This window comes from Leucopleurus acutus, assembly GCF_964270905.1.
Source record: "Leucopleurus acutus genome assembly, chromosome: 11".
Lineage (NCBI taxonomy): Eukaryota > Metazoa > Chordata > Mammalia > Artiodactyla > Delphinidae > Leucopleurus > Leucopleurus acutus.
The window spans coordinates 22,775,930-22,793,296 of NC_139152.1; the positions used below are offsets into that span (position 1 = coordinate 22,775,930).

A 17,367-nucleotide genomic window follows, 5' to 3' on the forward strand; every position below is an offset into this window, starting at 1 on the left:
TGCAATGGCCATGGTTACCTGGGTTTATTTAATTCCAGTTGATAATAAGACAGTTGATAATAAGAGTTTTGGAAAGCCCTACCAAAAAATTTATTATCTAGACTAAGTGTTCTTAATCTGGGTCTGTAATAATATATATGCATAAATGTATTTTTCACTAAGCCCTACCTAGTTGAAAATTAGCATTTCTTTCATTATGAAGGTAGTCAGCAAACCACAGTAATATTAGCAACCAGTGACTTTGTCCCCAATAGAACTCATACATATTTTCTACCACATTAAAGTTGGTGCAGATATCTCAAAATATTGTTTATGTGCATCATTACTGCAAAATTACTGTAGGTATTGATCTTGTAATTTAATACATTAATAAAGAAGCAAGTATATACCTATTAGTTATCTATGGCTGTATAATAAATTAACTGTCCCCCCCAAATTCGTGGCTTAAAAAATAAATACGTATTATTTCACAGTGTCTGGGGGCCAGGAATCTGGCAAGGCTTAGCTGGGTCTGTTGGCTCAGGGTCCTTCACCAGGCTCAGTCCAGGTGTCAGCTGGGGCTGCAGTCATCTGAGGTTCCACTGGGACGGAGTCTGCTTCCAGGCACAGTGGTTGTGGGCAGGATTCAGTTCCTCATGGGTTGTTGGACTGGGTGCCTCAATTCCTCAGTGGCAGTTGACTGGAGACCTTGCTCTGTTCTGTACCACGTGGGCCTCTCTATAAGACAGGGCACAGCCTGACAGCTGGCTTTCATCAGAGTGAGTAAGAAGTGGAGCAAGAGAAGATGAACTAGATGGAAGCCAGAGTCTTTTGTAACCTAATCATGGAAGTAACACCCCATCATTTTTGCCAGATTCTCTTTTTCAAAACCAAGTCACAAGGGACTTCCCTGGTGGTCCAGTGGTGAACACTTCGCCTTCCAGTGCAGGGGATGCAGGTTCGATCCCTGGTCGGGCAGCTAAGATCCCACTTGCCTCGCAGCCAAAAAACTAAAACATAAAACAGAAGCAATATTGTAACAAATTCAATAAAGACAAATGGTCCACATCAAAAAAACTTAAAAACAAACAAAAAAACCCAAACCAAGTCACTAGGTTCAGCCCACACTCAAGAGGAGGGGATTGCGCAAGACAGAAATACCAGAAGGTGAGGATTATTGGGAATCATCTTAGAAGCTGCCTACTACAGAACTATATCAAAACCTCTTTTTTTTAACTATTTTAATAATTGTGTATTAATATAATCAATTTCCTTTATAGCCCTAGGTAGTTTATTTTATGCCTTTAAAAACACTATTCTGAAAAAGGGTCCATAGATTTCACCAAACTTCCAAAAGAGCAGTTGGATCTAATTTGATTCAGTTCAGGTACCTTCAACAACCAGGGGCAATTTATTTGGAATGGCCTCAATTAAGAAACTAAAAGTTGAAGCTTTAGCCTGCCTCATGTTATCCTAGTCTGACACCCTAGACAAGTCCCTATTACTCTAGCTCCATGAAAATAGCACGGCGCATTTGAAAACATAAATTTGCTATATAATACTCCATAAACTGTTCTTAATCCTACCCACTTGAAGTAGTATGTGCGTGGTGGAGGGAGAGAGGTGTACAGGCCTCTGTCGAGCATGTTTGATCACAATTAAACTTCATGCTCGCATATGGCAATTGTCATTTGAGCCTCAAAATGACCGTATGATATAGAATGAACTGATTTCCCCAAGAATACACTAATTACCAGACTACATAGTGCTTTTTCTGCTATCAAGCTATGCATGAAAAAGCACAGAGTGAAAAAAAAAATAGAAGTGATGTTAAGATTCTTCCCTAAGTCTTTCGTACATGTCACCTGCTCTTGGTGAAACTTAAAGATAATGATTGGCATCTCTGAATTATATTTTCTGCAAGCACAGTACTAGCTTTGTATACTGTCTTAACAGACTACAAGTAAATGGTATTTAATAAAATCTCCACTATTCAGATAGAAGATAATTTGTCAACAATAATTGGGAACTATTCTCTTGTTTGGCTTGCCCAATATAAACTCAAACGCATCATTTTCCCAAAGCCATCCTTTCTGAGTCATGCTACAGGCAGGTGATTTTCCTCTTAGTTCTCTGATCCTAAATAAGCAGCCCAGTATTGTCAGTTATTTTAGATTTTCCAAAATAACCCAAGCAAGTTTTTCATGAATACCGTGGAGTTATTTTGGTAGCTTTTCCAAATGTGGATCCCTCTCTAGTCTCTACAGTTGAGTCATGATGAAAAGGAAAAGGATCAAGGAAGCTGGGTGGCTTCTAGACGCCACAGCTACTACCTAGGCAACTAGGTCAGTCAATCCATTTTTGTTGATCACATTTTCCTACTCTGCTCTACAGTTATGTTCCAAAAAAATAATTGAAATGATCTCTAAGCCCCTTTCCTCCTCTAACATTCACATTGCATTGTGAAGCATCAAGAAAAACTCTGGCGACATTTAGGACACGTGACTAATGTGGCAACACACTGGGCCACTCTCAAGAGTGGCCTGAACTAGCTTTGAGCAGAGAAGGGGGAAGTGAGGTGAGGCTGATGAGGGAGGGAAACGGTGACTCCCCAAACAACCCCTCCAGGGTCAGTCACGAATTCACTAGGTGCAGGTGGGAGGGGCGGTAGGGGGGCTGACTGCGTTGACGACAGAAGGCTACTTCCGGCTGTGGTGCGTATGACGTCAGGACCGAGCCAGACCGGCCCAGCCACCTAGAAGCGGAGCAGGGAGGCCTCGCGAGAGTTCAGGGAGGCCGCTCCGAGATTCCGGCGCGGCGGCGGGTCCCACCTCTCGGGGGCGGGGCGAGGGCGGAGCGGGCAGAAGGGAGCGGACTGGCGGCGGGTCGGTTGCGGCCCGTGCGGAGGCTGAGCCGGCCGCTGGAGCGACCGGAGGCAGGTGAGTGCGCGGATGCGGCGCTCCGCGGCGGAGGGGGCTGGGGCGCTCGGCTCGCCGCGCCGGCCCCAACTCTGAGAGCGGGAGCGGTAGACGATCTTAGGTGTCTTTGGCTGTCCAGGGAAAGCCGGGCTAATTTCGGGGCTGGAAATGTCTCCGGTGAAGCTCCGGCGACGGCCTTGGCCCTCTTGTTTCCCGGGGTGGTACTGGCACCGGGTGCCCGGAGAGGTGGCCTCGAGCTCCGGGAGGCATCTTTGTCCTTCCCTGCTCCTTTCGCCTTCCACTCCTCGGCCCCCAAGCACCACGCTCCCGGTCCCTGCCTGGGCTTCATAAACAATAACAAATGTCGCGGATCCTGTCCTGTATCCCCCGCTCTCCCTTCCCTTGCCCTCAGCCGATGCCACCGAGGGGAAGGATTCTGGGCATGGCTCTTAAATTGTGGGGGCTGTTTGTGTACCATTCCTAAAAACTGATGCGTCAGATTGCTAAACATTTCTCAGATAGACACAGTAAAGCTGCCCAGCTCCCAGAAGACACAGAGTGTTCAAAACCGGTCTCAAAATCCGTCCCTACCACTGGAATCCTAGACCCTTCTTTTCAACATCATTTTCTCCCACTCCCTTTTTTCACATTTACTATCGGGGGCAAATGAGTGGTTATTTGGTATGGGAATAGGGAAGGTTGTGCCCGATTGAGGAGGAGACGTTTCACCTTTGAAAAGTTGTCAGGTTGATAGCAAAAGAACAAACTTTATTTTCAAAACCAGTGGACTGACTCCCGTTTACTGATACTTTTGTTTCGTGGGACCGCTTTTCAGACTGTAAATTTGGAGGAAAGACATAAAAAAAAAAAAATGGGGAGGGGGGCTGGGAGAGCTGGTGGTGCTGGGAGTAGTGGCTTCTCCAAAAAGTGTGATGCTGTTGTTATTCACTTGATAAAATGCAAAACCAACGCTCCTGTCTATTTCATGCAACTTGTGATAAGTTTTGATAGAAGCCGATTGCTCGGAGAAGGTGGCCTGAGTATTAGCTTTATTACTACTAGAGTCTGAGGAAACAACTTACAAGTGTTTTAATTATGCCTCCTAGCTGTAAGAAGGGAGTGAGACTTAGTCTTTTGGGGGGTGTGAGTGGGTTGGGGGCTTAAACTTGTCAGGTCTCCCTACTTAAAGGCAGGGTTTATTGTGGTTTAAGCCCAGTTTTGCTTACTGAGGGCAGGTTTTTGCAAGTTCTTTGTCTCAATCATAAATGTATATAAGATACTGGAAACCTCTTTGTGTTTGTGTAGCCTTTCTTTGTATGCCTCAGGATATATAAAACAATTACGTTTATTATACTCTCTACCCAGTAGCTGAGAGGTATTGTATGTGAATTGGCCATTCTTGTGATTATTTGAGGGGAGAGAAATTAGTCCAAAATAGGATGTTAAATTATGATGACATTTGTTCATTGCATAGGTACGTCAAAGTACCTTTATGTAAAAAAGTCCTAATCTCAAAGGAGGTACAATGGATAAAAATTTTTTTTTTTGGTTCGATCTTTGGTTTGGTTTTAGCTTTGTGGTGTTCTCCTTGTTAAGATGGCTGATAACATTCCCCATTTGGTTGGGTTATGTTTAGAATGAGAAACAAATTGGGTGTAGTTTGTGTAATCCTTTGAAAGGCCGTGCCACTGGGGAATGAAAAAATTAGACTTAGAAAAACCACATTAAATGAGTGCAATTCTTTAGCCTTTTGTTTTTGAGTTTGTTTTAAAATAAATCAAAGAGTAGAGGCCAGGAATATTTGTGCAACTAAGAAGGTGTCCTCAGCAGTTTTTATGCCAGAAAAAAATTAATTTCAATAGGTAAGACGCTATAAAAACAAAGGAAGAATTGTACTTTGTAGAAAGCGGTAACAAAGCAAGGGACTCAATTCAGCCATTTGTTTTCAGAAAAGTTCTGTCCTCTCAAAGTAAGGGCAACATCATTATGTTAGCGAAGTAGGATAACACTTTAGAAAGTGTTTTCCCAGTGATCTGGGATAAGTTGGAAGCTTTTTTGTATGTGTGTGGCACTTTTTTGTGAGAGAAAAGAGGGCACAAATCAAAGCCAGAAAGATTGGTATCTCAAAGTAATGTTAAAATCAGCAGATGGTCAAGTTACGATTAAGTAGACTTGACATATGCAGAAATTATGCTACTGTATTTTTATATTAAAAGCACCATAGACTTTTTGAATGAAAAAATGAGAATAAGCTTTTAAAGCATAAGAAATTTTTAAAAATTAATTTAAAAAGGTAACCTTGGTCATTAGTTATAAAAATATTAAGTGAATCCTTCTTTCCCCCCACTCCAACCCCTCAAATGTTTGTTTCAGTCTTATAACATTTAGCAAGGTATGCCCAGTACTTAAGTGTGCTGATTACATAAAGCTCCTTTCTCCAGGTAAAGGTTTGCTAATTGACAGGATATTGTTGTTCAGAACTTTTAGAGAGAGGAAACTGAAGGGCAACAATGAAGTATTTGCTGTCCTGTACACTCAGATGAACTGTGGTCTCTGTCTCCAACCTCATGGGAGGGAAATATACCCAATAACTATAGTACACAATGCATTTTGTGGAGAAGCCAAGGAGGGAGGGGTTAAATTCTACTAGACTAATTAAGGAAGGCTTTCAGTAGAGAAAGGCATTTGTGTAGATGATTTGGATGAGCTAGTCATATGATAAGTCATCATAAGCAAACACTTTATATAATGCTGCTTGCCTCTAAACCCTTACAGTACTAATCTACCTGGGTTTAATCCTTACAGCAACTGTATGGAGTAGGTGTTTTTATTCCCATTTTGCAGACAGGGTAACTGAGGTACCTAGAAAATGGTAAAACAAGGATTGCAACCCAGGCATTCTGGCTTATACTTGCATCCCTCTGCTTAACCACTCTCCTTGTTTTATCTCCCGCTTTTGTTTTTTTTTTGTTTGTTTGTTTTTTTGTTTTTTTTGCGGTACACGGGCCTCTCACTGTTGTGGCCTCTCCCGTCGAGGAGCACAGGCTCCAGACGCGCAGGCTCAGCGGCCATGGCTCACGGGCCCAGCTGCTCCGCGGCACGTGGGATCCTCCTGGAGCGGGGCACGAACCCTTGTCCCCTGCATCGGCAGGCGGACTCCCAACCACTGCGCCACCAGGGAAGCCCTATCTCCCGCTTTTGATGGCTTTTCTCAGGTCTGTAGTTTCAAAGACTTGATTTGGAAAAATACATTCCTCTGGCACTTAAATTTAGGGATTTGTTTTCTAGAAAGAGCTCCAAGATAGCAAAAAACCCAGGTAAATAACTTATTTTTGGCATGTTAGATATTTAATCTCTTTTTGGAAGTTGCTCTTGGTGCAGATTAAATGTAATCATTGAGTGGGACTTTTGATAAATTTGACTTATTACCTAGAAGCAATACCCATAAGGATTTATAAGTGCGAAGTTATAACTATATTAGCTCCTTTGCCTAGTGGAATGTTTGAATCATTGTATATTTGGCTTGCGATTTTTTTAAACCACTTGGCACTGGGTATTTTTTGGATTGAATTGTGAAGTTGGAATTTAGTTAATGATTGACTGTCATTCTCAGCCCTTTCAGTTTTTATTTCCACAAACAGCTAAATTTATAATGCCTGAATCAGTGTTTTGAATAGAGTGTTGTACATGCTTAAAATGAGAGAAGTTCAATCACTGATACTTTATGTTAGGGCAACTTTGAAAGCTCTCTGGGATTGTGAAATAAAAGGTGCTATAGAATTGCACTGGGCCCAGTATAGGCCTACACAGTAAATGCTTCTTTTTTGAATGAATGGTCCAACTGATCTTGTTTATGAAGTTTCAGGAATGGTTCGTATTTGTTATTGGTTATCTAGGTATTGAAATCACAGTAAACTCAATTGGATTTAAATGTTAGGGAAAAAAAGTATGTCTAGGCAGTGGTAGGGGTACTTACCTGTCCTTACCCGTCTAGCAAGATGGAGACCTTTGTCAGTGCACTGATCGACCATACTCATAGTTTTAAGTAGAGCTCCAGAGGCACAGTCTCTGTGAATGAATATAAGTGTTCTCTCCTTGTGTGAGTGTGGTAGATTCTAGAAAACCCTGATGACTGTAAAACCTAATGGGATAAGTGGCAGAACAATAAGCAGGATTTAAAGCCCATGTATTTATATTATTACAATAAGACAAAAATGGCAAAACAAATTTAAGAAATTTTTTCCACACAGCTTGAATTAGCAGTGCTGGCATATTATTTCCATTTACCACCCCCTGATTAATAAAATTTTCAGGATCTTCAGCTCATAATTTCAGGGAGATGCTTTTAAGTCCACTATGCTTTGTTGTAAAAAGTTCCACATTCCTTTAAGTACGGGTTTTGTTTTGAAAGGTTATTCTCAGTAAAAAGGAGTGTGAGTTGGGCAAACTCAAAGAGAAATCAGACACATACTCTCACCTCCTTGCTGATAGAAATTTTGGGGGCATCTTTTCCCATCATAGGCTAGTTTTGTTTTCGGTACGTGGACCTCTCACTGTTGTGGCCTCTCCCGTTGTGGAGCACAGGCTCCGGACTCACAGGCTCAGCGGCCATGGCTCACGGGCCCAGCCGCTCCGCGGCATGTGGGATCTTCCCGGACTGGGGCACGAACCCGTGTCCCCTGCATCGGCAGGCGGACTCTCAACCACTGCGCCACCAGGGAAGCCCCATAGGCTAGTTTTGTCTGCATTGAAAGTCCACTGAGACAGGTAGCCTCCCTGAGACCTTAGCAGGTACAGGTCAGATAGTGAGCTGACCATTCAGGTTGATGTTGTGTAAATTCAGAAAGGCCTCGAACTTTGGCAATTTGTCTGTGGCTTACGATAGTAGTACTTGTACTGTGCTCAACTTTTAAATTCTTAAACAAGCTCCTTGTCTTCCCCTGAATTAACACCAGACCAGCTGACAACCCAAATTGGTGCTGATTCTCTGGGCACACATATGGAAGGTTTCCTGTCTTCCTTGTCTTTTGCTGATTCTTATCGATTCCACGGGTGTGTAAGTCACTGAGCCCATGTGCAAAGGCAGCATCCATTGTTCTTTCACCTTTTACAGTTATTTGCTATCTCTACATCAGCCCCAGGAGGGGATTCTATTCCTCTTCTTCCTAATTTTGGGGCACTTTTACTGCTTTTGCAATTACCAAATATGATGGAGTTAATAATGGTTAACACCTCAAAATCAACCGCAGATACAACCACTTCCCCAGAATAAAGAACAAGATGGCAGAAACTTAAATGACTCTGCACGATGCTAATACCATCTATTTTGGGCAAGCAGAGTTGCTGTGTCTTTGCTATGGCGCTTCGCTTTCATTCTGTCTATGAATATTTAGAAAATCGAAAGTTCGGAATCAGAGACGCCTCTGTACACATCAATAAGCACCTCAGATTTTTCTTGGTCTTGTTCTTCTGTACAGTCATCGCTCTTCAGCTTTTATGACTCGGAGATTTTGGCTACGCTTCTCTAGATCCTTCTGCCGTCCTGGAGGCACAGGAAGTAATTTGTGCATTTAATATGAAAAATGCTCTGTGTAATCTGTATTTCTCACACACTGTCTCCTAACGGTGGTATGTAGACTTAGCTCTCTGTATATCATCTTCCCCACTGACATGTTCTTGGCTCCTTTTTCTTTCTGAATGTCACCAGTTAGGGTGCAGGTCTAGTAATAATTTTTTTTTTTTTTTTGGGTACGCTGGCCTCTCACTGTTGTGGCCTCTCCCGTTGCGGAGCACAGGCTCCGGACGCGCAGGCTCAGCGGCCATGGCTTACGGGCCCAGCTGCTCCTCAGCATGTGGGATCTTCCTGGACCAGGGCACAAACCCGTGTCCCCTGCATTGGCAGGCAGACTCTCAACCACTGTGCCACCAGGGAAGCCCCTAGTAATAATTTTATCAACAACAGTAATCATTTACTTAACACTTACTATGCACCAGATATAGTGCTAAATACTCTATATAAATATTATCCCATTTAATCCCCACAGCAACCCTCTGAGTTATTATCTCTACTACTTACAAACAAGGAAACTGAAGCCTAGTGGGGTGAAGGGACCAGGGCCTCATGAGTAGATGAGTAGATAGTTAAGTGGCAGAGTTAGAAACTGATTCCTAAGAGCCAGGTTTGCTTTCTCTTATATTACTTTATTTTATTACAAAAACTTCTCCTTTGCTATTTAATTTACCTCCTTCTTCTAGTCCCACCTGAATTTTCTTTCTTCCCTGTCCTCCCTCCTTTTTTAGGAGTTATTTACATTTTTGATGTGGAGCATAAATTCTCTTGCGAAAAGTATACAGAAATATTTCAGCTCTCTTCTGATTTCCTATAGAGGGGGATTTACTCTTGGAGAGAGCTTATTGTAAGAATAATACTAGTAACACCTTACATTTGTATTGTTCTTTAGAGTTTTATAAAGCATTTTTATACATTTTCTCACTTAATCCTCAAAGCAAACTTAAATTCGGGTCTTTAGATTAAAAGCTGCTACAGGTAGTTTGCTAAGGCTTCTATAAAGTTAGTTGATGAGACAGTTCTTGCCTTAAGCAGTTTTAATGTTGAAATAAATGATACGATCAAATGTTCTGACTTCATTCAAGCCAAATGGGAGCAGATATATATCATTGTAGCCCAGCGTTTTCTTAAAAGGTCTTATAGTTTTGAGCTTTGAACTTCTTTTTTGGTCAAAATTGAGAAGTTGGAGCTTTAGTTCTGCATTTTAAATCATAAAATGTTTTAAGTTCTCAATTCTTGTGATTCAGGTGAATGATAGTTAAATTGCTGTCTACCTCATCCTGCACACAACTGTTGGATTTAACTAGAACAATTATGATGAAGGAATGGGGTGGAGGGAGGACAGATACTTTTTCAAAAGTGAAATTAGGACTTCCCTGGTGGCACAGTGGTGGTTAAGAATCCGCCTGCCAATGCAGGGCACAGGGGTTCGAGCCCTGGTCTGGGAAGATCCCACATGCTGTGGAGCAACTAAGCCCGTGTGCCACAACTACTGAGCCTGCGCTCTAGAGCCCGCAAGCCACAGCTCCTGGAGCCCACAAGCTGCAGCTACTGAGGCCCGTGTGCCTAGAGCCTGTGCTCCGCAACAAGAGAAGCCACTGCAAAGAGAAGCCACCGCAATGAGGCCCGCGCACCGCAACGAAGAGTAGACCCCGCTCACCGCAACTAGAGAAAGCCCACGTGCAGCAACGAAACCCAAGGCAGCCAAAAAATACAATACAATACAATACAATACAGTACAATACAGTACAATACAATACAGTACAATACAATACAATAAAATGTTAGCTTAAAAAAAAGTGAAATTAAAGAATTGGGGATCCTAACAAGGGCTTGATGGGGTATCTTACAGTAGCCCTGTTTTAGGAAATTGGTTATAAATTTTAAAGAATGGATAAGCTGCAAGTATTCACCTCTGGAAAGTTGTGTTATTTGAGAGATCAGAGAGCTTATGTAATGAACCATTTTTGAAATATTATCTTGTGCCAGTATCTTGTTTTATTAAATTTAGTTTTTATTGAGTTGTGGACATTTTTACTTAGCTGAGCATTTGTCCATTGACTTGCCCCCATTATGGAAATACCACACCATGTTTGTCCTTCTTAATTTTTCTGTATTTGTCAGCAGGGGCTAATTGTCTGGTTTTGAAGACTAGGGAGTTACCTTTTGTTGTCTTTTTACAATAGAGATCCATTTCATTTGGACACATCTTTCAAATCTGGTTGAGAATATTCTCCATATGTCCACTATTACCTCGCCAAACAGAATAGACTTTCTATTTTTGTGGCTAGAGTGGAAAAATTTCAGTCTTGAATTGTATGTATTTGACCCACTGATAGTCTTAATACTGGCAAATCCTAAATTAATCACAGACTCAATATTTTAGTGAGGTTAATCATCACACTTCAACATTTATCAGCTATTTTCTGGGCACTGTATTAGGTACCATGGCAAAATAGAGACAAGTAAAATGTATTGCCCTTCTATTTAGAAAGCTTCAATCCAGTAAGAGACAAAATGTATGGGTACAAATAACTGTAATTCAAGCAGAAAGTGATAAGCAAGTAACAGGGCCCTGTGGGAGCAGAGGAAGGAGAGATCGCTTCTGGCTGGAGAGATTAGGAAGGCTTCTTATATAAAGTGAAATAGGAATTGACCATTTATGAGTGAAGGACATGCTAGGCAGAGGGATTAGCATGAGTTGGTAACATCTGTACAACACCTGATAAATTATATGTTAATTATTTACTTCTCTGCCCTACTGGACTTGAGCCCATTCAGTTTAGGGAACAGGTGTTTTTTCAGCTTTTCATTTTCTGCATCATCAACTGCTCAACCTGGTATATTTAATTAAAGTATTATCAATACTTTAGTAATGTTACAGAGGCAAGAGTATACAGAACGGATTCAAGGGAAGAGGGACCAGAAATGGGAAGACCAATGAAGAGACTAATTTAAATAATCTAGGAGATAGATAATGAAGTTCTAAACCATGTGGGATTGGAAAGGAGAGACTTGGATGAATGGGTGATGCCCCTTCATGTTGAGACCTAGGGAGTTCTTGGACTCTGTGAATTACCTATGAGGTACGTGTCGAGTACCAGGAAATGCAGTGATGAAAAGACATGGTGTGCACTCAGAAAGCAGGCAGGCACCTGCAGGGCTGCTTAGAGGTTTAGAAATAATTGCAGTGTCATGTAGCTGCTGTAATGAAGGAGCACTCAGGGGAGCACCTAAGGAAAGGGAGCACCTATCTGGGAGAATCAAAGAAGGTTTCCAGGGAGGTGGTAGTGTTTGAGCTTAGACTTGAAGGGTGAGTAGGAGTTTTTCAGGCCAAAAAGCAGCAGGAAAACATTATAGCATAGAATGTAAGAGGCTGTTGAGGGATTATTTTAGTGTTGGGGCAAGAGGCTGGATAAGATAAACGAACTTGTCCTAATAAAATAACTTTATTTTTGCTGTGTTTTTCTATATTTATTTTATTCAGCTTTAGCACTCTGAGCTTCTGTAAGGAAGTGTTTCTGTTGCCTCTTACAGCCTTGTGGAAGCACCTCTGCTGTGTTTCGCACTCAGCCTGCTGCCAGGGATAAATGTCTCTTGCTTCCATTTTGTGAAATTAAATAGAAAAGGTAATGACACCATTAGCCAGAGAGATAGAGGAGAAGAAATCCACTAAAACCTTTTTCTTTGATGAGTGCCCGGAGCAAGTAGGGTTGACGTATAAGGAGAATGCGGCATCAGAGCATGGCTTCAGGAGCACTTGACTTGAGGGAGAGGGGATTGTGGTAGGAACATAACTATTTACCTTTCCCATCAAGTTTTATGGCGCCCTAAAAGTTTCCCAGAATTGTAGTATCTAGTGCTAAAGTCCTTTTATTCTGGATATAGCCTTTTTTTTTCATCTTCTCTATGCTAGCGCTTATTATATTGTAATTACTTAGCATGACTCTAAACTTCAAATGGTGTCAGCCATTGTCTCTAGTTTGTCCTGCTTCCACCTTTTTTGGTCATTTAGAAACCTGCATCTGCAAGTCATGATTCTGAGTCTCGACATTAGCCTGCCAGAGCTAAAAAGCACTCAAGGTTTCTTTTCACAAAGGTTTACTTTCTGCAGCCATTTGTTTTTTCTGTCCTGTGAGTTGGGCCACTGACACAGAATATAGTTAAATTGTTTTCTAAGGACAACTGAAAAGTTCATTGTAGACCCCAGTTAGGTGTATTTCTGGCGGGGGGTGGGGGCGGCGGTGTTGACAGCTGTGTTAGCTTTAGTGCCATTAGTGATAATAAAATCTATGGCCACTACCAGGAGGAAAGCGAAAGGCAGGACAGGGGAAGAAAACGAAGGCTTGCCGAGGGGCGGGAGAGGCATCTTCGGGGGGCGGGAGAAAAGGGGCATATAGTTGACGGAGGTCAAGCACCTCTAACACCCATTCCAGGTGCCACTTGGTGGGGCCAGTGCCATATTTTAAGGTTAAGTTGAGCGCAAGTAGTGTTGTCTAAAAATACCCTGGGTGAATTGTGCCAAAAATGACAGCTTGTTTTCATCAAACATTTCTGGATTTAAGTTTAAAAACTTGTTTATGTACCTGTGTCTCTCTGTTTTTAGAATTGAGCAGAAATGGAAACAGAAACCAACACACTTTAAATACTAGTGAAAGTTATAGCTACCTGTCTGAAATGTTAAGACTTATAACCATAGATTATGTATAGTCCCAGTCAGGTACAAGGTGACAGAAAGGGAAAGGAGGAATAAGTAGGCACATGTGTTTGGGTAAAACTGCATCCTGATACCAGCCGTATAACTGGACGCATAGAGGGGAGAGTAGGATAAGAAATTAGCTCTAGAGCCTGTGTTTTCCTTTCTAGGTCAACACAGGTCCTCCTTCCCTTTATGAAAACATCATCAAATAAGAAACTTGTTCTTCAAAATGTTTTTTCATCATTGGACAAACGAAGCCAAAGAATAAAAATAGGTATGATTTTAGTTTTTCTGTTAACAGTGATAAAAAGTTTTCTCAGATTGTAAGAAACACTGGATTGAATTAAAGTCTTTGACTCAGAGTTGAAAGATGCTGTGGAGTTGAAAGATGCTGTAGAGGTCACATAGTCCAGTTCTCTACTGTGAATTCCCTCTAATCCCTGGTAAGTGGGTGTTTAGTCTTTGCCTAAAGATTTCAGTTCCTCGCCTAAAGATAAGAAACTTAACAGATCACAGCATTGCTGACTTTCATTCTCTTCAGTGGTTGGTGTTCTCCAGCCTTCTGTCTCCGATCCTCTTCTCACTCCACACACTCTGGGGTCTGGATGGTCTCATATGCTCCGATATCTTCTTCTTTGACAACCCTGTGATGATGACTTCCAAATCAGACCCTTTTCTGAGCTTGAGACCCCATGGTCCATCTCTTTCCTAGATATCACCACCAGGGTGTTTTCCGCAAGAGTCAATGTTATCTTCTCCTTTCCCAGAATCTTTCTCATGCTTCTTACCTCCTCCAATGCATGATGTTATTCTCTCTTTGGTTGCCCCAGCCATAAATCTGGAAATCATCCTTGACTCCTCTTCTTGTTTATCCCTCACATCCAGTTATTTATTAAGTCCTCCTTACTACCTCTTGAATTCTATCCATCTCGGCCCTTTTTCAGTGTCAGTATCTTCACGTGGACTCCAAATTACTAAAATAGCCATCTCTCTGCTACCAGTCTTGCTGTCTTCCGTTTTCTATGTGGCTGCCAAAAGGGTTCTCCTAAAATGTAAATCTGATTATGTAACTCCTACAGTTAAAATTTCCAATGATTCCCCATCGCCTCCTCCAGATTCCTTAACATGGCATGCGAGCCTGAGTCCCTTTAAGAAGTGGTGCCCTTTTGCTTTTCTAGCCTTATCTTTCATTACTCCCTCTACACACCTCTGCAGCTGTACTGAACCTCTAGCTTTCTCTGACCTTGGGTCTTACATGCTACTTTCTGGAATGCACTCTCCCATACTCTTCTGGGTAACTCCTGTGCTTTCTTTAGTACTCTGCTTAGGCATCTCCACTTTCAGGGATGCCTGCCTTGACCTCTCACCTCTTGTTCAGGGTTAGGTGCTCCTCCTTTGCTTTCCCACAGCATCTTGTGCATCTCTCTCATGACACTTTTTATATCTTAAAACCCAATCATAGCTAACATTGTGAACATTTATCGTGTGCCAAAACTTACTGAGCTTTTTCTATGTGCCAGGCATGGAACAGTGTAAATTGGAAAGTTCTTCCTTATGCAGCTTTCAACTGGTTGTCATCACAGAATTAGAGAGAATTTTGTATCACTGTAAGAGTGATGTTTGAGGACAGCTGTCTTATGCCTTCTCTGTTTCAGGCTAAGCGTGCTCATTTAATTTGTTCAAATATCATGGATTCCAGACTTCTTACCTTCCTGGCCACTCTCCTCCATATGTGTTACATTTCGTTAGTTTTCTCTCTTAAAATGTGTGGTTCAGTTTTAGATAAATTACAGTTGTCATAAAGAGAAGCAGAACTTCACAGGTGTGTAGTATCTGGATATATAGATTGTCATATTTAAGATATAGGTCTCACTTTTCCAGGTACATAGATGTGAATTTGTGTGTTTGTGTGTGTGTGTGTGTGTGTCCAGAAATACTCAGGATTCTAGAATTTACTTACATTTAGCAAGTGACCAGGAGACTGACATAGAAACAAAAATGTCAACTAATGAATTTGTTAATATCACTGTGAGTAGAACGGAAGCTTGCATCATTTGATCAGCGCACTGTCACCTCAGTAGAACAATGTACGTAGGAAGTGGTCATTCTAATCAAAATGGGTCATCCTCATGAGGAGTGTCACTAAGCCAGAATAGCTGATGGAGCCTCTTTTTTATAAGGATGCACCTGCCCAGCACTGCTCTGGATATGGTCAGCCATCTCCACCTCAGACAATGTTAGGGGAATGCAGGCAAAACCTTGCTTGTTAAATTCCTGCTTCCCCCACCCCCTAGATTAATGGAACTCTTAATGTAACTCTTAATTAATGTAACTCTTCTATTAACACAGTCTTTCCTTTAGCCAGAAGAAAAGCAATTGACAAGGTTTCAGCTTTCTTAATTCACATTCTAATCCTGCCTCCCAGAAAGTACACCCTGCTCACTTTTGATTGCATTGGGATATTCTCAATATTTTCAATTACACATTTTCTTGGAATTACTATCTAATTGATTTGTTTCATGCTGTTATTACTCCCGGAGAGGACTTAATTTTCAAATTACGAGAACATTTTACTTTGTCCCTTCACGCTGTCTATAGGGCATTGCCGACCATTGAAAGCTTCTCCAGGTATGAGCCCAACAATACAGCAAAGAGTACGGCATTCACCGTGCTCCTCCTAACCTGTGTCTGTTAACTCAGCCTGAGATGAAGGTCATGTAAGTTTTGGGCGCAGTCATTCCACACTTTTAATTTGTGGCAAGCTTTATTCAACAAAAACTTTAGTTCTTTATGTATATAACAGTTTATCACAATTTATACTTAGCATTTGATTGCTTTTGAATCCAGATATAATTTTTCCCTTCCCTCTATTCAGTTTCACTTGTTAAAGTTAACCTTCTGTAAAAATTAGTTTGGATTCTGACTCTGCTGCCCCACTTTTGATTATTCTCTAGGATCTATTCATCCTCATGTTTTGATAAGGATGTTGTCAAAAGCGTTATCTGGTTCATTGGTAATATAACTGTCTAAGCCCAGTGAGTTTTGCAGAACTTTCTTATGAGCATTCTGGGTTTTGTTGCTTAATCAGTTATCAACACATGTATTACTCAGCCCATTTTTCTTCATCTTTCTCCCTTACCCCCCTAAAAAGAATTGGAGAGTGGAGCTTGTTAAGTACCTTTCAGAGAGTCACATAGATTGTTTGCCTTGTAGATTTGCCAAGAAAAGAAATAAAGTTACTGGGCAAGACTTGTTCCTCCTGAATCCTTGCTGATTTTTAGCGATCACCCACCTTTGTCTGTGCTGTGTGACCACCTAGAGGGGTGGGATAGGGCGAGTGGGAGGAAGGCTCCAGAGGGAGGGGATATATGTATACATACAGCTGATACACTTTGTTATACAGCAGAAACTAATACAACATTGTAAAGCAATTATACTCCAATAAAGATGTTTAAAAAAATTAATCAAGGCTAGTTTAACTAGAATTCTGTTCTTGAGAACTTGCTGAAACGTATGACATATCTTACCTTTTATAGTCTCAAGCAGGATTTACTTTTCTCTGAACTTTTTGTAATTTTTGTTCCCTAGTTATGTCCCACATTCCCATCCCTAGCCATTGTAACCAACTTCAGAATTACTCTGAGGTTTCCCAATTAATCGTTGCCATTTAATCGGCTAATTCCTTCCTAGTGGTTGCATTCATATCCAGAATGTTTCTTTCCCTATGTGAGAGATGGAAGGCTAAGCGAGGCATTTATCAGATGCCTTGATTTTTAGCTGTGGGAGAATTCTAGCAGCTATCCCAAATGTCGAAGTCCCCATTACAGCTCAGTTTGTCTCTATGTCAGCTTCAGTCTCTAACATATTCCAAATCAGCAGTTCTTTTTTTTTTTTTTAACATCTTTATTGGAGTATAATTGCTTTACAATGGTGTGTTAGTTTCTGCTTTATAACGCTTTATAGCAAAGTGAATCGGCTATACATACACATATATCCCCATATCTCTTCCTTATTGCATCTCCCTCCCTCCCACCCTCCCTATCCCACCCCTCTAGGTGGTCACAAAGCACCGAGCTGATCTCCCTGTGCGATGCGGCTGCTTCCCACTAGCTATCGATTTTACATTTGGTAGTGTATATATGTCCATGCCACTCTCTCACTTTGTCACAGCTTACCCTTCCCCCTCCTCGTGTCCTCAAGTC

The 17,367-nt window shown here is 41.5% G+C and overlaps 1 protein-coding gene across 1 annotated transcript in view; it reads left to right on the forward strand.

Annotated features, from left to right (window-relative positions):
- Nucleotides 1-2,852: 2,852 nt before the first annotated feature.
- STK38L (serine/threonine kinase 38 like) overlaps nt 2,853-17,367 on the forward strand; it is a 79,811-nt gene continuing 65,296 nt past the window's right edge. Inside the window, exon 1 of the mRNA XM_082850757.1 lies at nt 2,853-2,918. The gene's annotated coding sequence lies outside the window, so the exon portion shown is untranslated. The remainder of the gene's footprint in view (nt 2,919-17,367) is intronic.